The 24655-nt window shown below is 42.2% G+C and overlaps 1 long non-coding RNA gene across 2 annotated transcripts in view; it reads right to left on the reverse strand.

Annotated features, from left to right (window-relative positions):
- Nucleotides 1-4886: 4886 nt before the first annotated feature.
- LOC139604592 (uncharacterized) overlaps nucleotides 4887-24655 on the reverse strand; it is a 62422-nt gene continuing 42653 nt past the window's right edge. The window contains exon 5 of one of the 2 annotated variants that reach the window (XR_011684019.1): nucleotides 4887-5072. This is a non-coding gene — a long non-coding RNA (uncharacterized lncRNA). Of the gene's footprint in view, nucleotides 5073-22724; nucleotides 23234-24655 lie in introns of those variants that run through there. The other variant, XR_011684020.1, reaches the window with a different exon arrangement.

The raw sequence follows: 24655 nt of genomic DNA on the forward strand, positions 1-24655 counted from the left end.
ACCTTGAATTCTACTGATTCACCTCGAATTCTGCTGATTCACCTTGAATTCTGCTGATTCACCTCGAATTCTGCTGATTCACCTTGAATTCTGCTGATTCACCTTGAATTTGTTGTCAAATTGAATTCTGCTGATTCACCTTGAATTTTGCTGATTCACCTTGAATTCTGCTGTCTCACTTTGAATTCTGCTGTCTTACATTGAATTCTGCTGATTCAGCTTGAATTCTGCTGATTTACCTTGAATTCTGCTGTGTCACCCTGAATTCTGCTGTCCTACCTTGAATTCTTCTGTTTTACCTTGAATTCTGCTGTCCCACCTTGAATTCTGCTCTCACCTTGATTTCTGTTGATTCACCTTGAATTCTGCTGATTCACCTTGAATTCTGCTGTGTCACCTTGAATTCAGCTATCACCTTGAATTCTGCTGTCATACTTTGAATTCTGCTGTCCCACCTTGAATTCTGCTGATTCACCTTGAATTTTGATGTCCCACCTTGAATTCTTCTGTCTCACTTTGAATTTTGCTGTCCCACCTTGAATTCTGCTGTCTCGTGACTCTTCCTCTCCCGCCTTGCACCTGGGTATCAACAAAAAAGTCACAGTCAGGTTACTGCAACTGAAGAAGTCAACAACAGGTGAAACACCAGTGGTGCTCACACTGTTCCCATGTGGAAGCTGCAGTGAAACATTAATTTTAGCTGGCTTCACTGACAGGGGAAACTGTGCCATGAATCCTCGCAGTGGTCACGCGCTTCAGCAGGGAAATCTGGGGTCCTGCAGTTGTTGCACGTGCAGAAGTTGTTTCCACTCCTGGCTGATGTGTCCTGATGCATTTCCAGCAGCACAGCTGATGTGTTCCTGGAGCTCTCTGCATCCTCACTGGAGCCTGGAGCACCACCTGCCTGAAAAAGATGCAGAAATACTGAAATACACGAGGCCATGGCCTTAAAACTAACAGGTTTTCTGACAGGGGTAGAACAGAAGACGAGTAAATTCATAACCACACTGGCCCTGTTGTGGTTTGAAAATTCCATTCCAGCCTTCTGTGTTTTCCTGACTGGGCTTACTGCTGTTAAAGCTGTAATTATTCACACAAGTTTGTAGTATATTGTAGATACCCAGAGCACCTCGTGTTAATATATTAGGAACGAGACACAAAAAAAAAAACCCTCCCATCTCCATATTCATAGATGAACACTGCAAGTGAATTGCTGACAGAATGTTTCCTGGGGTGGAAAGAATGGAGAAGTTTCTGTTTTATGAGTTGCCAGAGGGAATAGTTTCTAATGCATGACTTGTGCATTTGGTAGAAAATGAGCACAGTCCCAAAAACAACACCCTTAGCTCAAGGTTTTCCATTATTGAGTTGTTTTTATTTTATTTACAATGCAAACAAAAAGTGCTGATTATCATGATTCAGCACTCCCTGAGAGAGATGGAAGCAGTAAATAGAGAAGGCAGTGAGACAGAGGGACCTGCCACCACACCCAGGGCACAGCATTGCTGCAGGTTCCGGATATTTTGGGAATGATGTTCCTTTGCCATGCAGCTGCAAGAAATATCTAAACTTCTTGCAACTGATAAGAGGCCCAGTGTCTGATTCTCTCTCTCTCTTCTGCTTTTTCGTGGCCTTCTTAAAACCTGTAGATATTTTTAGGGTTTCTTTTAAACAGTGATTTTACAACATCTGGAGATCGTTTAAAACAAATTAATATAGTCCTGGGCTAAAATGCTCACACAGAAATGATTAGAACTCTGCAGAGGTGGCAGACACCAGCCTTATCTTGCCAGGTTTAGGTCCTACCTCAGGGGCAGGACCATGCCTGAATGAACAGTCCCACCAGATGTTGTGGGGTTGTTTGGGACAAGATAAGGCAGGGAGCAAACATCCACCACCACCTCTCAACCACTAACAACCTCACTGAATTTTTCATGGGGTTCCCTGACTATAATTTGGGCAACAATTGCCTTGCCTGAACTCAGTGACCATAAAACCTTCCACATGGTCCTAATCTGCTTGGTGGGAGGAAAAGAACTCCAGGAACTGCCAGATCAGGCTTGGAGGAATTTTCACTGACTTCACTGGGTGACCACAAGCTGTGCTGCCTCCAGCCCTTTGGGACCACAAGCATTGCTTGAAGGTGCTACAGCACGTCTGAGAATTGGGTTCATTACCCAGATTTTGGGTTTGTATGGCCAGTTTTTGGTGGCCACACTCTCACTCCTCTGTGGCCGGACAGGGGAGAGAAAATGCAATGAAAACTTCATTCATTGAGATAAGGGCTGGGACAGATCACTCACCAAATACTGTTATGGGGAAAACAGACTGAATTAGGGATATTAATTGAATTTGTTGCTAGAAAAATCAGATCAGGGTAATGAGAAGTAAAATAAACCCTTAAAACCAGCTTTCCCCCACCCATTCCTCCTATCCAACTCAACCTCCTCCCCCAGGAGGCACAAAAATACTGGGATTGGAGGCTGGGTCAGTTCATCCCTTGTTTTTTCTCTTCCTGCTCAGGTAGAGGAGTTGTTCCTCTGCTGCACCAAGGGGTCCTTCCCATGAGAGACAATTCTCCATGAGCTGCCAGGACCTTGCTCCAGGGTGGGCTCCTCTCTGCACAAGGTCACAGATCCCTGCCAGGACCCTGCTCCAGTGTGAGCTCTTCTCTCCTCAGGGTCACAGATCCCTGCCAGGACCCTGCTCCCCCATGGGCTTCTCTCTCCTCAGGGTCACAGCCTCTCTCAGGCACCCCCTGTTCCTCCTGGGCTCCTCCATGGGCTGCACAAATTTGTTTTTTTTGTTCCTCTTTAGTCATTTGGAGGCTGATGCTCGAGTAACCACGCAGGATAACATGAAACTGAATCATCTGAATCCTCCTCTGCACTCAATCCTGAAAGTGTGAGAGAGGACAGGCTGGATCAGAAGGGAAAACCTTTAATAAAGTTCAGGAATGTTTCAAGGACGTGGGTAATCTGGCTTCAAGTTCCCAGAAATGTGTGGCCTTGGTCATTCAATATCTCACGGCTTGACCTCCACAGCCAAAGCAGAATGAAAAGGAAAATTTAAGAGAATGCAAGAAGAATGTGGGGGACTCTGCCACCCTTGTGGCACGAGGACATTGGTCAGCAGGACTTGGGAAGGCAGGAATTCCAGGCTTGAGGAATCATCCAAAGCAAAAGGAGCCCTTTGTAGTCTACTGGCAATTGTTTTGCCTGGCAGCTCGAAGCTCACACAGCTGCTGTTTTCAGTTTTGAGGCAGAAAGTGCCACTGCCTGTGCAGGTTTCAGCTGGAACTCAAAGCCATCCAGAAACCACGAGGAAGAGCTCTGCCCACCACTCCAGCAGGGCTGGGAACAGCAAATGTGGTCCCATGGGTGGCAAAAATAACCCTGATGAGAAATTCTGCCATTTCCATGCACTCAGGATGATCCTGGACCATTCCTGACTCCCAGCAGTCTGGCACATTCAGAAACCTGTGTGGGGGCATTCTGTATGATGAAAGCCTAATTCACCACAATATGTAAGTTTTTAACACAAATACCCTTTCTTACAAGGATTTTGTGTTAAGATGAGGAGTTTTTTTTTCACTAAACTTGCGTGGTTATAGAAATAAAAAATGGCATCACGTACAAACTGGAATACAAAATAAAGAATTCATTTGAGATCTAGTATATGTGGGGAAATTTTTTTTTTTTTAAAGATTAATATATTTTGTATCTCCATGCTAATGTGGCATTAGCATTTGTATTAAGGACACCTGAGTGCCCCAGCTGAGGACAGATCCCTGTGGTGCCAGAAACTGAACACACCCAGGGGTTAGAAATAATATTAGTTCCTTCCTTAGATGTTCTCAGACAAATACATAGAAGAAACACAAATTCTGATTTTAGTGAGGCATGAAGAAATTAATCAATTAATCACCATTCACAGAGCCTGAAGTACACACCAGAGTTTCTCTCTCCTACACCTAAGTGGTAAGGCTATTCTTTCTTCCATGTATTTTCTTTGAGGCTCTTTACATTTTGTTAGTTTAATACAAGTGGCTTCAGTCATGATCAAAAAGAGTTCACATGTTTTCCTTGCCATAAAGGGACGCTGTTTTTCATCAGCTGTAGGGCACATCCATGTATTTTCCCCAGGCAATTGTCTTCCCACTGTGTGGTGTCTCACTTCTGTCTTTATAACATATATTAACTATGAGCCATTGATCTTTTCCTTAAAGTGGTCATAATAATCTCTCCCCACACAAAAAAAAAAAAAAAAAAAAAAAAATCATGGCCATTTATTTGCAGAACTTGGCAAACAAGCTTCTGTTTTCAAAAGAGGATGTCCACACCAGTGAAGAGTGAGCTCTCCCCCCACGACGCATCTGGATGTGTTCCTGGGCAAGGCTTTTGCAGATCTGGGAGAGGAGATGGAAACACTGCAGGAAGTGGGAACCTGTCACCGAGTGCTCCAAACAGCAGAGCAGTTTCATTGACAGACACATCCAAGTCCACATTTGTGTATGTTTGTGTGGAAAATGGGGACCCTGTCCAAGCCAGCAGTAAGGAAAACACAGCTGGGTCCAGTGCTCAGTGTCTCATTTCTAAGGATACTCCACAGATTCCAAAAAAAGCAAAGCATAAGCAGAAGTTCTTCCCAGTGCCCATCTCAGATTTCTGGAGGCATGAGGGGGACACAAAAGCAGAGAAGCTGCAGATATGGACTAAAATTATCTGAAAGAAGAAATCCCCAGTAAGTTCCATGGCCCTTTGATGAGGTCTCCAGGGAGCAGATGATCAGCAGAGATAACATTGTGAAACTGTACAGCATTTCCTCTGTCTGTGTTACATATTTAGCAATGTACCATCAGGACTGCAGAGGACAGCAGTATTTCTTGATTATACAATATCATGTATTTATTCAAACTTTTCTGTGGAAGACAGGAGCTTAATACATTATAAAACTATTTATTTTTCTGCCACTTCCAATTTTTTTTTCTCCAGTCACTCCCAACTTGTTGGTTTCAACATCCATGATACATGAACTTCACTTCAGCTTCCATTCAGAGATGTTCACTAGAGCTGAAAGACTGGAAAAATTTGGTTACAGCAGCAGAAAAAGCACATTCAGACCTGCATCTGAAAATTTTGTTGTAAAATTAAATTCTTTTTTTCTCTAAAGGAGAAGAGTTTCCCTCCTCTTCAGCTTATCAAGAAAATTCTTGGCATTGTTTTGCTACATTACAGATCTACATGGGCTTTGGCTAACTCAGGCATAAAGGTTGTCTTAACCTGCTGCTGTTCAAATCACTGGACAAAATCCCAAAACTTAGGTGGAAATTTTTGTCTTTCAGACAAATCTTCCTCCTCCTAATACTGCCTTTCCCCCTTATTTATGGAACTGGTGACCAGAAAATGTAGAGGAGGGGGGCAAAATGCAACAACAAAGAGATTCTTGACTGACCCAGCAGAGGAACAGACCTTCTGGCAGTTTTCCAGCAGCCCTGACATCGAGGTTATTACAGAAATCCAATCACATGCTTTACAATTAGAGCTTGGGTTATCAAAATTACTGGCTTGTTTTTCACCACGTCTAAGGTGAAAGGTGACAGAAAACAGCAAACTAACAGAGTACAGTTGTCAAGCACATGGGCAAAGCACAACAATTAAGAAATGACCATTGGGATTAGGGTCCTCAGCCCTACATAAGACCTCTGACAATGGATTTGAAGCGTGACTGACACAGGATCATGACTGCACTGTTTGGAGCTTGGATCCTGCAAAGCCCCTCACCGGAGCCCTGACACAAAAGTAATTAAATAAATCATACAGAAAAATGGCATGTCCTTCACATTTGGGGCCACAGACACTGCTCATCCTTCCATGACACATATGCAATCAAGGGGGAAAAAATATTAAGGAACTCTAGCTAACATTGTAAAGCTCTAATTTCAGTGACAATTCTTCAGGCAAGCACTAGAAGGAGTTAAAATGGCCCAGTAATTCCCCAGTCTTGTCTAATTGCATCACCTGCTGCCATCCAGAGAGGCTCAGGTTAAATGATTTGCTCCTGCCTCCTCTGTCCAGGGCGATGACACAGGGAGGCAGGGAGGTGCTGAGGATCTGAGTGGTGTCAGCACGGGGTGAGACCTCTGTGCTGCCCAGGGCCATTCCCTCACCCTGGGTCTCTACAGGAATTCGGGAGCTGGATGAGCTGGATGCCAGGGACACGAATCCAACCCGCCAGGCAGCACAAAACAATGGGCAAACGCCTGCAAGGGTTGTGAGCAATCTGAGGAGTGAAAGGAAGGTGCAGCCTCCCAAGACTATGCTTAGTTTTGTTTATCACCAGCGATTAACCCTGCTCTAATTTACATCCTGCTAAGCATAACCCGGGTCACAATCCGTTTGTGTGAGGAACAACACAGGATTCGAGATCCAACTCTTGTTTTTCATTCCTCCAAGCAACAGCTGACACAAAGTCTTGTTCCAGATTGTCTCTTAACAGCCTGTGGAGGGATCATGTATTCTGGGCACCAAACCAGCATCAACACTCCCGGGTGGGGATGGATGGTGAGAGGAGAAAGACAAGTGGAGGTACGAGTGTCTTGCCAAAACAAAACAGCACAGAACTCCCTGGCTTCTCCCCAGCCTCCACAATTTACTGTCCTTCTCAAAGGAAGGTGGAAAACCCCAGCAAGGAGGATTCCTGCAGGTCCCTCACTGTTCTGAATGCTGGAGAAGGGAGTGCTTGCCCTGGCTGTGCAGGAATGGGTGATTATATCAACACAGCACATCCAGGGAATTTGCTGCTTAGGAAGTAAAGCAGTTGCAGTGAGCAGCAAGCTGAGCTATTTGCACAACCTGCCCGGGAAGAAATAATACCTTTTTTTTGTGCAGAAGTACAAAAAGTACATGGTAACACAACGGAAACATGTTCTTAAGTAAACAAGGGTTTAAAAAAAAAAAAGCTGTTGTAAGAATGCAATGTTGGGCATTCAGGTTAATGCATTTGCCAGGGTTTCTACAGCAACACAGTGAATTAAGTTTCAGTCATGATGAAATAGACTTCTGTTTTGACTATGTAGGAATTCAATTCACATGTCTTCCACTCTCCAGCTCGCTCCCTCTCCTTGACGCTTTTCAGGGGAGAAAAAGAGAATGAAGGAGGCACCACCCACCATCCATTCAGCCTGACAAAGTGGCTGCCAAAGGGCACGGGGATGGACTGACCACTCCACCGAGCTTGCAGCACAGCTGTCACCTTCTAAAGGTGAATCTGCTGCTGTTCAAAGAGCTTGGGAGATGCTGGCTGCTGCAGCATCCCGTTGGCTTCAAAGGGAAATCCAGTATTTTCTACACCCTTCAAAGGGAAATCCAGTGTTTTCTACACCCTTCCTCCACTCCAGGATCAGGACCTCTGAGAAGCAGTTCAGACCATTATTGCAACCTGCAGCTCACATTTAAAACTCTGGGCCTTTTGTACCTTTTTTTCAGGATGTTTTGGACATCCTCCTTTGCCTGCCCTCATGTGTTATGTAGAAGAAACATAACTGGTTCATTAATGCTAGCTTCAAAGTCACATACACATGCATAGACACACTCTCAGACAAATCCCTCTCTCTATTACAATAAATATCTCATAAAAAATTACATACCCTGAATATATTCAGCAGCAAAATAGCAGCTGTTGCATAGTTTGAGGGTTTTTTATTTTTAACTTATTAATATGCCGATCAGATTCTTGTAATCAGAAGCAAGGGACATTAATCTCATAAAATATGTAAACTGTATTTTATCTGGGAAAAAAAAAAAGGAAAATGTCAAAGCTTTTTTCCTTTCTTTTCTTTGCTTCATGAGGTGAGAAGACATCTGCAGGTGGATTGAAAGTGACTGCAGGTTACCACCACGGGCTCAGAGCAGCAGATGAGAGAGATCAGGTGAGAGCAGGCAGCTTTTAGTCCATGGTTCAATTTTTGTCCTGCTCAGAGAGCAGTTCTGAGTCACAGTTCGTGTGAGCAGAGTTGGTGGGTGCCTCTGCACCCACCTCAGAAGAATCATGTTTACAAATGGTATCCCTTGTAAACAGAGACAAACAGGGGTTTAGGTCAGCACCTACAAGGAGAGTGGGACCCTTTTTAGTGACTAAAACAATAATTTTATAACACCACTAGGCAAGAAGAGGGGCTGGCCTTCTCACTTGCTTCCATGGACAATTTCTGCAGAAGCCAAAGTTTGCCAAGGAAAGAGGCAAAGGCAGGAGCCATGAATTGGCAGGGAAGAGATTCAGGTACTTTGGTATCAAATCTGAGATATTTTTAAACAGACCTGATAGGGAACAAGAAGCTGTTTGGTGGTTTCTGAAAATCTCAGCTTTCACACAGCAAACTGAACCAGATCAAAAACTTGGGGTAGCTATGTGTTTAGTCAGTGACCAAATTATGAGAAAAGAACCTGAAAATTCAGAATCACACAAGACAGAGCTGCATTTTGAAATTAGACTCAACAAATGTTTATATTTTATTGAGCTGAGGACATTGAGCTCTTTATAAGTTTTTACACTTTAATCAATATCCTTCCCTATGTTCATTAAAAACAGGAGTTTCAAACCCATGAGTAGGGAGAGAGCAATGCAAAAGATGCATGAGTTCGATCAGTTAAGTAGTTTTCTAGTGATGAAACACAATTAAAAATAATTGGGTCTCCTTGGGCTTGCCATACATCTCTTCAGAGGGAACAGCACTCTGGTCATCTCCACTACAGCCAAGCAAGAGAAACCTTCACTCTGATGATTGTATCAAATCTGGTTTATCCCAATGAAGCAGGATTTGTCATCTAATATTCCATGAACAGATCCAGTCACATGAAGCTAAATCTAGTGAGGCCAGTCCAGCTGTATGCACAAAAAAGCAGAATAACCTTTTGTCATGGACAACTTTTATGAAAAATCCTTTTGTTAGGACTTTTTCTCCTGAGAAGCTGAGAGGCCTCAGGAACAAAACGTGAACAATGGTTATCTGCTGCTGTGGGATGCAACAGGTGCATCTGGGATTGGTCTCGTGCGGTTGTTTCTAATTAATGGCCAATCACAGCCCAGCTGGCTCGGAGTCTCTGGTCAGTCACAAGATTTTATTATCATTCCATTCCTTTTCTTTCAACTCTCCTGATGAAATCTTTTCTTCTATTCTTTTAGTATAGTTTTAATATAATATACATTATAAAATAATAACTCAAGCCTTCTGAAACATGCAGTCAAGATTCTCATCTCTTCCCTCATTCTGGGACCCCTGTGGACACCACCACAACCTTTGCAGAAGCTTGGAGGCAATAAAGTAATCACAACCTTATAGAAATGCACTGAGTTGGTGAAGCTAACAACTAAAATTTTGCTTTGATTTTTCCAAATTGAAGGGCACCTACAGCTGCAGCTTTTTTGTTTGTTTCCACTGCTAATGTGCCATAAATTAACTGCAAACTGTGCTTTAGATATCAAATGCATACCTGAGTCTGAATATAAATTTTATGTCTGGAGGAAACTTCTGGTTTAATATCCCTGCACAAAAGGAATATTTTGAGAAACATGCCCCACGAGCCATGAATTCTTTCTGAAATAAAGAAACATTTTTGCCTGCTTTTTTTTTTTTTTTTGGCAGAGTGTCTGCAGTGCTGTATTAAAGTACCTACCTACCCTTAACACCCTTAAGCAGATAAATTTAGGAACCTCAGGATTTGCTAGAAGCCAGGTGAACAGGTAAAACACCTGTGCAAAACCCGTGTCCTGCCCCTTTCCTGAGGAGCCTGGTAGCTGTCAAAAGCTGTGGCAAGGGACTGTGTTTGCCTTTGGTGTGTTCTGCCACTCCTTATGCTCTGTGGCGTGGATGCAAACTGTGGCTTGTGGCACAGCTGAGAGAGGAGCTGAACAGAAGGTAGAACCAGTGCCCCTGAGGACAGCCAAAGATGCAGAGGCAGCCCTGGGCTGTTCTACAGGCAACAAGACACAACAGCTTCTGCAGTCAAACAACAATTCAGGTAACAGGCTCACACCTGCACCTGCTGCAGTCAAAATGAAGCAGTTTCATCACTGAGGGCCCCACAGTGGCCTCGTATCTTTCTCTGAACCAGAACTGTAGCCACAGGAAGAAAGAACTAAAGGATTAAGCTGGAGTGAAAAAGTTGAACTGGATTTTTTTTTTTTTTTTTGTGCATGTCTATAGATGATATTTAATATCTGATAACCTTGCTGGATAGAGCATTTATGACCCATGGCCACTGAAACGAAAATCAGAAAACATTTATGAGTTCTGTTTGCATTTTTGCTGTTGCCGTCCTTATTTACAGGAAGCTGGTGAAATTTGTAGACTATAATGCCAACACTGACCCTAGAAAGAAAATGTTCTTTGGGGGGGGGGGGGGGGGGGGAAATCTTTGGGAAAACCCTGGTGGACCAGCAAGTAGAGGCACTCACAGGACAGTAAGAGGCATTTAGCCTCAGACCCTGGGCTGCCACTTGCTGCTTTTTACCCTGATGAGCTCCAGAGTTCCTTGCATGAGATGTGACAACAGCTGAATAATTCCAGCTCAGGTATTGGCACGTCTGCAGCCTCTGAGGTTTCAAGCTCCACAAAGATGCCTAAGCCTTGCTCAGAAAGATTGAGAACCAGAAGAATGCAGTGCTTACTGATAAGGCAGATAAGGTCAGTCAGACCCACCAAACAGCCTGACAAGTGTTACTGATGACCCGTGGAAAACAAAGCACTGGAACCAGCAAAAGATGATTGCAGGAATGATGACCTCAGAGGGAGGAGAGTGATCTTCCTGTACAGACAGTTCATAAACTGATGCCCAAACAACAACTTTGAAAAGTTTTCTGACATCAGCTAGAGAAGAAAAAAAGGGGTTGGCAAGGAAGTTAGATTTTAAAGGAGGTGGGAAGCAACCTAGAAATACATTATTTGTGAATCAGACTGCACAAGTGGACACTGAGCTGTTATTTTCTGAGTGCCCGCATGAAGGAGAAGGAAGGAAACAACAACTATAGAAATACCGTTCATGTATTCCAGGCTGAAGTAATTTCCAGGCCATTTGTCTGCTTTGCTGTTGGGACTGGCTTGGTCCCCAGCAGAAAAGTGGCTTACAAGGCATTTGCAGGCCCTGCAAAATCTGACAATCATGAGAATCAAATGAAGGTGCAAAATTTCACGAAACTGAAGCAGTACGAAGTATTATTCAATGTGGTCAATGGAGAAGACACAAACTTTAGTGTCCAGGAGAGAGGTCCCAGGTAAGAGTCTGACAAATGACAAAAAATTTTGCACAACTACAGGAAGAAATCACATCCCTATTTCCTCAAAGAATGCAACAAATGGGATAATGAAAAAGTAAACTGTATTACACTGTTCTCTGCACATCCTGTGTGAGCTGCACACCTTTATGCCCACCAAAGACCTCGATGAAGATATAAAATGCTTAAAATAATCTCCTGCATTCTGTGCTTGAAATAAAAGATACTAATCAGCCCATCAGGCTTCAGCAAGGAAAGATGGAACTCTTGAATCAGACCAGTAAGACTGACTAAATTTAATAATATGGCAGAGCACTCTCCCTTGGGTTTGTTGCACAAAAGTTTGATGCACAAAAGACATCTCCATGTCTTTTGTGAAGTGCCATGCTTTAATACCACGTCAGGAGAGCAAAGGACTTTTCACAAGTTTTTGTTTTGGTTTGGTTTTTTAATTTGGATGAATACTGAAGCTTTCCCTCAGATCCTTCAGAAGCTGCAGAAGTTAACATGCCATCTGGATGTCCCTGAACTGTAGCAACAGAAACTGAAAGGCTGCTGTTATCAGCTTTCTGCACCACAAAGGCAAAACTCAGACTCTGGACTTCAAAAAAATAAAACAAAATAAAGTAAAATAAAATAAAGTAAAATAAAATAAAGTAAAAAATAAAATAAAATAATGAAATTTAAAAATAAAATAAAATAATGAAATTAAATCAAAAAATAAAATAAAATAAAATAATGAAGTGAAATGAAATTTAAAAATAAAAAATAAAATAAAATAATGAAATTAAATTTAAAAATAAAATAAAATAAAATAATGAAGCGAATTGAAATCAAAAAATAAAATAAAATAATGAAGTGAAATGAAATTAAAAAATAAAAAATACAATCAAATACAATACAATAAAATAAATAAAATATTTATTTATTATAAATTTATTATTATATTTATTTATTCTTCTCACTTTTAAGACATTCCAGTGTTAATCAAGGGCAGTCACACAGAGGTATTTTGAGATACAAACCTAACCTTCTGGGTCAGAAGTTGTGAGTGGACAGCTAGTGCCTAAGACAATGGAAAGGAAAGGAATGGCTGTGTCAGCAATGCCCAAAGCTGTGTCCAGGCTCACGAAATGTCTCTGTGCCTGTGCTGGTCCCACCACTGTGGATTCATGTGTCTGCCACAGATTCACGACTGCATCAAGCTGTGGCAGCTGTGGATCTGTACAGTCAGAAGGGCTGAGAAGGAGGAGGTGAGTGTGAGCCTGCTCCTCAGAGATTCTGAGAACAGGGAAAATCATCTCCATGCTGGAAAAGTAAAGCTGAAGACATCACTACCAGAGGCAGTAACGTGGCCTCCCTGAACAGGCATTTTTAACCCACAGAACATCTCATCCTCAGATAGACATCTCAAGTAGGTCAGTGGCTTGTGCCCTAGAAAGATTTATTCCTTTCCATCGCCTATAAAAAGCAACCCAGATGATTAGCTCAGATTTAGATATCTAGAATTAAGTGAGCTAAGATGCTTTCATCATAAGAAGATACGATTATTTGCTTTGTTATTTAAACAAGGAATAAAAACATTATGCTTGTGCAAAGAATCACTTTCTGCCTGGCAAACAGTTGTGGTGTTAGAATGCAGAAAGATGGTTTCCTCAGGCACACAGAGATTGCAGATACCTCAACACAGCTGTAATTCATTGAGGGGCACCACATTCTGAACAAAGCCTTCAGGCATAAGTAATGCTAAAAAGCAGCATTAGAACTTACTACTCAAATTGCACCAAAAGATGACATTTTGGTCACATTGACTCTGCATGAATAAAGCACCTAGAGACAGGAAAATTGTCCCTTAGCAAGGGGTGTAACTTCAGACCTCTGACTGCTGTAACTTGCTGCATCCATTGACTCCAGCAGGACTCTGCTAAATTACCCTGCAATGGATCTGCCCATTCCTGCCAACTGGGGTGCTCAGCTAATTATCAGAACACCCACCTTGCTTCACATCACAGGTGCAGCTGCAGTGGCCTGAGAGTCCATTCCTCCACAGAAATTCAGCAGCAGACATGGTTTGGCTGCTCAAATACTTCAGCTGCTCCACTGGCAAACGCTCCCTCCTTTCTGCAATTATTTTATGCTTTAAAAAAACTTTTGTTTGATTGGGTGTTTTGTTTGCAGTATTGTCTGATGAACAGCAGAGGATGCACAAAGAATACGTGGACAGAAGAGCAGGAGGTGTCAGGTACCCTACAGGGCCCAGAGTTTCCAACACCTTGCACACCAGAGGCACAGGGAAATTCTGGTTGCTGCTCCAGGTTCATACACTCCGCAATGGGATGGACAGAAACTAAACAGCAACACCTTTCCATGACTGAGTCCTTTATATCATTTCATCAGTGTTAACTGTGCCCCTTGTCATCCCTGCAAACACCTGAATGCAGGAAAAGTTTTCTCTTATCACAAAATCTCATGCAAAAGTTAACACACCCTGGCTTTTCTTAATTTTTGTGGGTGTTTGAAGTAGGCAGGAAGCTTGTCTTATTAGTCACTCATTGGTTGTCATCTTTCAGATTACAGATTGAAACATTAAATCCAAGGGCTTTCACCAGGATTAAAAAAAAAAAAAAAAAAGCATAAACAGATGAAATATCAGCATGACTTTGTTCAACTTCATGCTAGCCAGTTAGCAAAGAAGCAGCTCAAAGTGGCAAACTTGGTGAACCTGAAAACAAGGGAACACAAAAACTTTCGGGTCAAATAACCAGGCAGGAAAAACCACTTCTCTAATTGGAACCTTGGCCACTCCCAGGTATGTCTATGTTTAAAGGGGCAATTAATTGGTTTCCTGTGTTTGGCAGCAGTGAGGAGGCCAGCAAGGAGGTCCAAAAGCAAAATAGTATCATGAATTACCATGGGGAAAGCTGCAGCTTACTGCTTATTCAAAATCTGATCATGAATAGCCTATGACTTCAGGTTTAGAAAAGTTCTTCTTTTTTTTTTTTTTACTTTGGATGTTATTTCTACCTTAGCATATGGATGTGAAATCTGGAAATCCATCAGAAGTATAGGCAAGTGTCTAAACACCTTCAAAAGCAAATTGCTACAAAAATACTTGATATTGCAAGGAATTAATTTACGGAAAATGCCAAGATGCCTCAGACAATCAGTCTTAAAAATTACCAAGTAAGAAAATAGAACTATCTGGAGTATGAGCTAATAATTAAATCAGAGCATCTGCCATTGCAAGCGTGTCATGAAATGCTGTGAAAAGGCACATACAAATGGGGTTTAACTGGCAAAATTATCAGAACTTCACAGCACAGAGGCTTTGGAAATTGCATTGCTGAAGTAACTGACTGAATGAACTTTAAGACACAGCTTAGAAAGGATCCGGATTCAAATTGTGGAATTAAAAAACCCACAGAATCTCCTGAACAGACCAAGTTTGCAAAGACTTACAACAGAGAGAGAAAAGTCTTAGAAATTTTTTCTCACCAGGCTTACTGGCAAACTTGAGGGTGAGATATGTTCCCAGAAACATTGATCAGCTCACAAGTCAGTTGTGAACAGAAAAGCAGCAAAACCTGTTATTTGCAATGAATTTTTAAAATTTATTTCTAATGCCCACTTTTTTACAAATCTGCCCATGAATTGAATAATAGACACCGTTTTTAATGTTTTGGTTTTTTTTCTTTTTTAAAAAAGTCAGCAAAACTAAAATTTTTATATATAGTAGAGGTAAAAAAAAAAAAGCTTATTGTTCTGATCTGGAATGGCAATTAAAGTAAAAATCAATTACATTTCTTCTAAATGGATCACAGATGTTAATGTTTTTGTTTTGGAACAGATACTTCTATATCATTGGCTGTTCTGAAAATGCTAAATAATCTAACCTTTCCCTCCCTTCCTAATAAGGAGTGTGAACACTTCTCTTTTTTAATTAAATGTTGAAAATATTAAGATTTATAGAGGCAGACTTGGCAGCCTTTTCCTGTTTACTTGGACTGTGAGGTATATTTTTATGTATATACCTCTGTATGTAAACCAATTTATTCTATTTTTTTTTTTTTACTAAATCTGTTTTATTAGGCATGGATCAGACACTGGTAATGCCAGAAGACCTATTGTCTCACCACTTAAAGTTGTGTAAATTGGAAATAGCCACTGAAACAGGCAGAGTCACAGAGATTTAAAGACTGCAAGAGGAGAGAAAGGTCCAGGGTGTTTGCAATATCTGAGGCACATGAGTAAAATCACTCCTGCCAGTTCACAAACTCCAGATCAGCCCTGACAATTAGGCTGGAGTTGTATTTTCCTCCTGCAGCTTTGTATTGGTTTTTCATTGGCAACATGTTTCACCCACATCATTTGTTCCTTTATAAGTGCATTTTGTCACTGCCAGTTGTCAAGGGGCCTGAAATGCAAAATTCAGACCCAGATCCCAATTCAGCTCGTGCTCCACTCTGCCCTGAATGAGACTTCTGGCTTGGACCATCTTGTAATTGAGAGCAAACCACAGCGTGTGGATTTGGACTCAGGTCCAGCCTCAGCTCCCACGGAGCCTGGAATTGTTCTGATTCCAGGGTTTGGTTCCAGACTTCTTGTAATTTGGGCGATTTAATATCTACTAACCCTTTATTTTTATTTGTGTGTGTGTCTGTGCGCCATTCCAGCAAAAAGAAAAAGAGCCAAACCCAAAACAAAACAAAACAAGGAGAATCTAAGAAATTGTTGCGTATTTTTTTTCCCAATGTAGAGAAATGACAGATTAAAATAAATAAATAAATAAATAAGAAAAAAAAAGAAAAGTGTGTGGGAAACAGCTGCAAAGTAATGTTTAACCACACAGGACCAAACAAAGGCAGCCAGCGCTGCTGTGAAGAGCGAGCTTCCATCCTCAGGACGGCGAGAGGCGCTTCCTGGAGCCATCTGGGACAAAGGAGCATCCCGAGGATGCTCGCAGCATCCCGGACCCGCCCGGAGATGCGGGCACACGCTCCAGGGGCTGGGAAGGAGAGGAGAGGCAATTCCCTCTCCCTGCAGCCGCGGTCACGCCTGCCTGGCAAAGGAGGAGGAGGACGGGAGCCGGTCACAAAGGATTTCCTGCCCACAACCAGGGCTTTGTGCTCTTTGTGAGGTGCGCTGCTCCTCCTCCAGCGCCCCGGGATCCAGGGAGATGGTGGCGAGGTGAACCAGAGAGAAGAGCTGCGAGGACAATTAAAGCGTCAGGGAACGCGCCTGGTGGCTTAAATAAATCAAATCTTTCTCTGCGGAGAGGCTCGTAAAGAGGGGGTGAATTAATTAGACATTACAGCCAACTATGAGGGATAAAAATTTGGTAATTGAGGGAGGTTTCGGTCTAAAGACAAAGAGATGTTGAGGCTTAACGTCTACGGAAGATGAAGGTAAAACAATTAAACAAATTAGAGCAGGAAGAATTAAAAAAAAAAAAAAAACAAAGCAGGATGGTTAACTGCTAGGCAAGCACACCAAACTGAGATTTAAAGATTTGCACTGAATTTTCCCCATAAATTCTGGAGTTTTTTTCTTAGAATACAGGCTGCAGGTTAAGCAGTAATTAATTTTAGCAAGTTCAACCACATACACTGCGAAAAGAGTTGGAATAAAAGATCAAAACAGGCCCTCCTAGCTTTGTAAATAAGGAGTCCAATAATAAGCAGCTAAGCTCACATTCCAGGCTCCTGAGGACACATTGCAGGCAGGAACGTGACATGACTTTCCAAAGGCTGCATGACAAATCTGTGCCCAGACCTGAAGAGAGACCCCAGGATTCCCAACAGGAATGCTCTTTGTCCTCGCTGTGTTTCCATCCTGCCTTTTCTTTCTTTAAAGAGCTTATCCCCTTCCTGCCCCTCTCTCTTCCTCCTTTCCTCTGTGTTTGACACCATGTCCATTCCTGCCTGGTGTCTCCTCTGTCCCTCCTCCCCCTTTTTTTCCCCATTTTTCTGTGGAGCCCGTGGAGCTCTGCACTGACATCTCCTGCAGAAGGACTGGGCTGGTACACGCCCAAGCTCTTAGCCAGGTTTTCTGGGAGACACCCACGGCTGATAAAGACCAGGCAAAGGAGGTATGAGGGAAAAAAAGGAGGTTATTTCTGGTCTAAACGTCTCAGATTGTGGCTGAGTGGCTGCATTGTGTGAAAGAGGGTGAGGGCTGCAGTCCCTCCTCACCAGCAGCCAACATCGGCCTGGCAAGAGCAGCGTGGAGCTGACACTGCAGAAGAAGGACACAAAGAACTGTCCTGGCCATGAACAAGCCTGTAAAACCTCCTCAGTGATCTGCCTGTCTCCCACAGAGTGCTCTCCATCAGCACATGAGGAGTCATCCCACCAGTGACACCACCCCAGTCATTCTACTTCAATCCCGCCACAGGGAGTGACCCATCAAAGCACATGGAAATGAGGATGACCCCACCAGCAGCTTCAGCATTGGCCCTCTTAATTTTCCCAGTTTCTTCTCACCATAACATGTGCATCTAAAATCTCAACCTTTAAACAGTGACTTTTCCTCTATTTCCAAACCCTCAGATCAGTTCTGTTCAAAAGAAGAGCATATTAATAGCAACCTCTATATTCCCTCCAGGATGCTCTCAAGTCTTACTGTGTTTTTAATCTTTGCAGAGCCCAAAAAACCAACCACATCAGGTGATGCGAATACCAGGGGTTTTTTTTCATTTCTTTATGGACGTGACTAGTTAGGAGTTCTGCAAAGATTAAAAACACCATTCGATAAAACTGTAGATTTAAAGAAGGTGCATCATGATATGATTAACAGGGGATTCAAAAGAGAAGATAAAAAGAGTATTCCTGACATCCATAGAGTGGCAAAAATCTACAGAATAACTGGAGCAGCATTGACCTGCTCTTTAATACCATCAAGAGATTAAACAACCTCATCAAAACTTGGAAGGCATCAGAAGCAGAAAGATTAGGCTGAGATTTTTGGATTTCCAGATTGCAAAGAAAAGGAGTCTGTTTAGTTGGTCTGGAATAAGTAAAACTGTGAGAATGGAAAGCAGAACAATGTGTTTTGACCATAGGCTGCAGGATGATGGTTAGGGGGAAGAGAGGAATTGAGTTTCTCCTGTGGACCGGGGGAGCAAAAAAAGTGTCTGCAGCACATGACATTTAAAACTGCAAGCAGAGTGCCATGACTGGTGTGTCATCTACATTCTCTAACTTCAGTTTTCTCAGTTTGCATTAAGGATACATCCAAAACTCACTTCTTTAGAGTTTTGTTTTCATCTTGCTCTTCAAGTGTGTTTTTTCCTTCCAGCACACAGTAAAAAGTGTTATATAACAGAATATTCTACCCTGGGAAAATATTTTTTGTTCTTGTTTGCAACTTTTCACTCTTTTCTGAAAAGTTATCCTCTTTTTGGGGTAAACACAGTGAAATAGAAAATGACAAGTAGAAGAGATGTTTATTATTGCACGTTTTGAGTAAGTCACAAGACAGTGCCATGGTCTTGGCCCACCACCACAGAGAGTATCTTGACCATTTGCTGTGACTCTTGGTAGGGTGACACATTATGAGACAATAAAGCTCATCAGTGGGTGATGATTCTGTTCCATGGCAACTTCCTGTGTTTCAAATCATTATTCTTCTACGCTGTAACACAAAGAAAACACTTTCATAAAAGCCTGTAAATGCCTGGTTTCAGGCATTTCTGTTACCTGGTGACTAGAATCCTTACACAGAATTTTCCTTTTGTTTTTTTTCCCCATTCTAGGTCACTCAAAATGAAGTGTTTGTTTTCCTCATTATAGTCAAAGCATAATCCTCTTCTCCCCACAATTTCACTGTAATTTTTTGTCCTAAGCATAAGTGTTGTGAAAAAAAGCTAGTAGTTGCTTCCATCAGACTTCAAAACAAGAACCAAAAAAACCCAAATCTTGCTTTACTGCAGATACATAGTTTGCTCTCATTGAAACAAGAACAAATAGAGTTTTTAATAAGGATAATCCTATAAAGTTTGTACAGATGACTGCTGAGCTAAAACTGCAAAAGAAAGAAGAATCAGGCCCAATCAGCTGTGAGTTGTTGAATAAATCCACCATGAGGGTAACACAGACTGAGCACTGAGTTGCAATTCTGAGTCCAGTGTGTTTTCTCCAAAATAGACTGGGGTCTTTGAGACCCCATTTGAAGGGGCTGGTGGTTGTGTTTCTGATTTTCCCATATGAGCAAGACATTCTTGGACACTCTGAGCATTGGTTACCACCACTCCTTGTTTTCATCTTCCCTTTGTGCATTCCGCACTCTTAAAGGAGAAAAACTTTCAATGAACACCAGCCTTGCTGCAGCATGTGGCTTCATCACCTCTGCAACACATTTAGCAAGGGGAATATTGCATGAACAGCAGGGTAAATTCATCTGTTACAGGTGATGAGTGCTTCATTTTGGGTCAGACCCAAAATTGAAGGAGGAGGCAGACACCCTATTCTTCACACAGTGCTTTCCCCTGTACTGCTTTATCCTATCAACAAGACTCAAAGGCATGAAGGCTTAAAGCTTCATCTCCATAGCCACACAGCACTACATTCGACTGTCCCAGACAGATTTTTGCTTTCCCAGCCCTCTGAGACTCCTGCAGTTGAATTACACAACGTCTCCTTGAGCAGCATCTGTGCAGCAGGAATCTTCAGCCCACAGAAAAGCTTGGGAGACAGACTGCTTCCTTACACGTGGTTGCTTTTGTCAGCACATAAATCAGCCCCTGAGAGGCCTCAGCAAAGCAGGCCTGGTCCAGGGCAGGGTGCCTTGGTTGGAGAGGAAGGGCAACTGTTCTAAGCCTGGCTGAGGAAAACAAGGAGCTGGGAAAAATCCATGAGCCAAGAACTTTACAGTTTTGAAAATCTCAAGGTGCTTTTTGTGATAGTGTGACTTCCTCAACAGACAATTCCACAGGAAATTGCAGAACATTTTCAGTGTGTGTTATCCAACTACAAAAGATGGGCATCATGAGATGCAGAACACTGCAGACACAGCAGAAGGATCCCACAGGAGATTAGGGAGAAACTTGCAGTATCAGACAGTTCCTCATGGGCAGACACATGGGATTTCAAAGCGACTTTTGCTACTGTTTCTACTGCAGCAAAATTATATTTTTGCCTGTCTCCAGGAGATTACAAAACATTTCTGATTCTCAGAAACATTCAAGGATTCCTTACTGTATCTCAGTCTTATTGGATCAAAACAATACAAAAAGATCTCTAGCAGATGCCCATGGAAGAAAGACCAATTGTAGCAGGAAAAAAGATGCCTGGTGAAGCTCTGGAGGTGAAACTGCATGCACAGCACCCATGTGAAATTTCAGCTGCCCCCTTTCTGAAGAACAGCTGCTTCACTGAGCCTGCACAGCCCAGCAGGAGTCCCTGCTTTCCATCAGTCATCATGGAGCAAACTCTTGGCACAGAGCGGGGAGGCTTCCTCTCCCAGACAGAGCAGAAACAGACTCTTGTCTTCACATCTTCCAACCATTTAGAGCTGCTTTAAAAAATAAAAAACAAACCCTCCTTGACTGCTGTTTCTCTATACTAATCAAATCATCTCAGACTCTATCAAAGAAGCCAAAGATGCTTGAAGGGTCTTTGGCATGTACAAAACTGATTTTAGAATTTTCCTTTTCAGCCTTTAGTTTCTCAGCAATTGCCTTAGCAGCACCTTCAAGTGGATCAGCCCCAACTGTTGTCAGCTTGCACCATCCCAGTTTGCATGCCCTACTTAACTGCTTGAAATTCAGAGGTATTGAGCACCTGGGACTCCAGTGGAATTTGATGAGATCCATGGTTGCTTCCTCACCTCTGAAAAGCGAGGCCCACAGGACTTCTTTTGAAGATGCCAATTGCTATCCTCTGTCCTGGCTTCCCACATTACTTCCAAACAAACAGCTATCACTCCCTGTGCTGGCAGGTTTGGCTTTTGAATGTTAAGTGTCCTGGTCGAAGACATAAATTTTAGTCCAACTTCATCTGTTTAAAGGGGACAGGGATTATATTACCTTGCAATTCCTTCTTAACTTTGTTCTATTTGATATCAAATATGAATTATTGACAGAATCACCCCAATCTGTCACATTTGATGAGACACACATACCATGGAATACATTAAATGGAGAATACAATTTTAGAAGCACATGCAAGAGAAGCTGAGAGAGAATTAATTTCTAATTCAGTGCATGAAACAAACAACAACAACGAAGAACATTATGAAGCTTTGTGACCTAACAGTAGCACAGGAAATGAAAGGTTTCAGTGAAGGCTAAAAGGGCGAACTACAGTCCCTTGCTAAAAATCAGCTGAAAACCAGACATGCACACACAAACACACACATAAAGCTTCAGCTAGCAAATTTGATTTAAGGACTAGATTCCAAGGTTTTTAGTTGTGTTGAATAGTACCTTCCCACCAATGAATGATCCCTTTGAACCACCAAATTTGTACTTGTGGAACAAGGTACCATTCAGCTCAGGAGTAAAGTGAAAGGAATCAGAATCCATCCCAAAGTTAAAAGAAAACAGGAGATTCCATATCTCACAGTAATCAACGTGAAAAAAGAGTTAGGACTCCCCAGTGCCTCCCACACTATGATATTCCAGCCATCCCCACACACCAGCCTCCAGTATCCCACAAAACTGTTAACAAAAATCCCCAAATGGGGCATATTGGTATTTGCATATGGGTGTTATTTAGTGAACGCAGCAGAAATCAGGGATTCCTGGGGCAGGAATGTAATCCTGGATCCTCCAAGGAGGAGGTTATGATCCACAGCAGAGCCAGCCAAATGCATGCACAGGAGATAACCCTGAAGTTTCATCTGAACAGGTTACCAACACCACTGCTGCTCCTTCTTCCCTGCTAACACTGAAAGTTTTTACAAGTACAGCCTGTTGCTCTCTGCTAGCTCAGTTGCCTTGTTTGGAAACTTTCTGTCCCTCCTGAAGATAGCTTCTGGCTCTTTCTCTCCATTCCCAGACATACTTTATTTGAATGAGGAGGAAAAATAACAAAAAAAAAAAAAAAAAAAAAAAAGCACAGTAACCATCCCTGCCCTTCATTCGAATTTCTCAGTTCCCAAAGTTTCAAGTACACTTTATAAAAGGTGGTAACCTTTTAAAGCTAGATTTGCCCTCTCTTCCCATGCAGTCAAAAAGACCTGAAAAATCTTTACCTCAGGACTAACTAAATTGCACCCATTAATGAGATCTGTAAGGTACACACATAATCGACTGGTCATTTTGCCCTGTTTTCTGATCAGGATAATGAGTACATCTCCTTTCTATGGCTTTTCTCAACACTCTCCAAATGTGCAAGATCAGAAATAAAAGGAGTATGAATTTCTGTTACTTAACTGGATAAGACTAATAAGCATGTGAGCTAAATGTGCAGTGGAAATTACATATCCAATAATAAATGAGGTCAAATAACAAAAGAAACCCACTATCAGAAGTGTAAAATATCTTTATTTATGTCAGAATTTTGACCATTATTGTGCTTGTGCATAGGTAAGTACAATTTCAGGCATACATTATGTTGAAACGAGTATTGATTGCCATTTATCTTCTGGTTGCAATGTTCTTCATTCAAAATTTTCCTCAGACCAAATTGCTTACCAAAAAAAAAATGTGTGAAAACAAAAAATTGCTCACCTATTTTTTCTGGAGACACACTGACAGTAACACACAGCAAATCCATTAAAAGACTGGCTTATAAAATATGGATTCATTTAGTCCAGGTCCTCAAAACACCTTCAAAAATTCCTGGCTGAGATAAGGTTAAAGTTTAGAACTAGTGGGTATTGAGCAATTCAAGCTACAAGTTTTTATCTTCTTGTCCCAACCTCCAGCAAAGGAAAACAAACAGCAGCAAGGTGGCCTTGAGATGTTCTTAAAAAGGCAGAAGATCTGCTCCACGTAGAAGAGACCTATTTCAAGGTGAACCTTGGGAATAAGATGAGAAAGGGTCATTTATTCATAGCTCTTTCCAGAGGGTGCCATAAAAGAGGTCTTTAGAGTCAGCTTCAATCAGCTGTGAACAGTAGTTTCCTCCACAAAAAGCCTGGCTCCCACATTTTCACACCACATTGTGTAACTTGAACTTATATTTAATTCATTTTTCCCTTCAGACTTCAGAGTATTTAGCCATCTGTGACATCATTACACCAGCTACCAGATTCCCTTCACTGCTACCAAGGCTGACAATTCAATAAAGTCTAATTGACGACCTTTTTAAAAGGGCCCAGATTAAGAGTAATTAGCACACAAATGAGTAACACTCAACATTCCGGTGATGTAGTGATTTGATCAAATTCAGCATACCTTAGGGGAGATATACTGAGCAGCAGTATGAGGAATGATCAGATTTATAGCAAGAAAGACACACAACAGACATTTTTATTTATATGCTCACGATTCTGTATTAACTGAAGATTAGCCTCAGAAAAAAAAAAAAGGAATAAAAAAGGAATAAAAAAGGAAGGTATTGTTAAAAATCAAGAAGTCCTTTAATTTATGATGATCTAGAAAGTAAAGAAAAAATCACAGAGTTAAGTGTCAAGACAGACAAGAGTGACTGAGTAAAAGAGATAGGTTATGGAGAATAGAATATTGATAGAGAAACTCTACACTTAAAGTATTTACCAAGAGTCCCAGGCATGGGCATCTCTGTGTCTGTGCACACACTGAGACACACATTTGCCTTTTATCATATCTTGCTGATGGAATCTGGGTAGCCAGGCAGAAGAAAGTGGGGCTTGTAAGGAGAGCTGCCTACCCTCAAACAAAGAGAAAGGGAGCACTGAAGAATTCATGTTGATCTTCAGCCAGAAGTCATAGAGAAGCAAGGAAGACGTTCTAGCACACCTTAAACACATGTACTGAGAACATATAACAAGAAGAGTGGTGAAATCCCTCCATCCCGGTGGAGTTTTGCTCCAACATTGGGTGGGAAGTGTGCAGCACAGGGCTGCTGCTGCATTCCAGTCCCACATTAAGGTCCCTGTGCTCTGCATCACCAGGAATGGAGCCCTTCCACCACAGGAACAGCACTGCCAGCATGGTGCAGATCCTTGTCAAAGTGCCTCACTGCACCTCCTGGACCCTGACCGAGGCAGCACACTGGAAACACATCCTGCCTTTGGCCCTCCACCACTGCAGGGCAGCGGGAGGAGGAGAGGAGTGCTGTGAGTTCCACCACCTCTCCCATGCGGCGCAGGGCGGCGCGAGCAGGACCCAGAGCGCCCCAAAGCAGGGAGGCAGAGGACAGAAGCATCACACAGCAGGGAGCTGCCAGCCTGCTGGCCCCAAAATAGACGTGCTACCTGAGGTGTTAATACAGGCCTCGCTTGTCAGATATCTCAGCAT

The sequence above is a fragment of the Agelaius tricolor genome, unplaced genomic scaffold (assembly GCF_023055355.1).
Source record: "Agelaius tricolor isolate 1412-34295 unplaced genomic scaffold, bAgeTri1.0.p SCAF_53, whole genome shotgun sequence".
Taxonomy (NCBI): Eukaryota; Metazoa; Chordata; class Aves; order Passeriformes; family Icteridae; genus Agelaius; species Agelaius tricolor.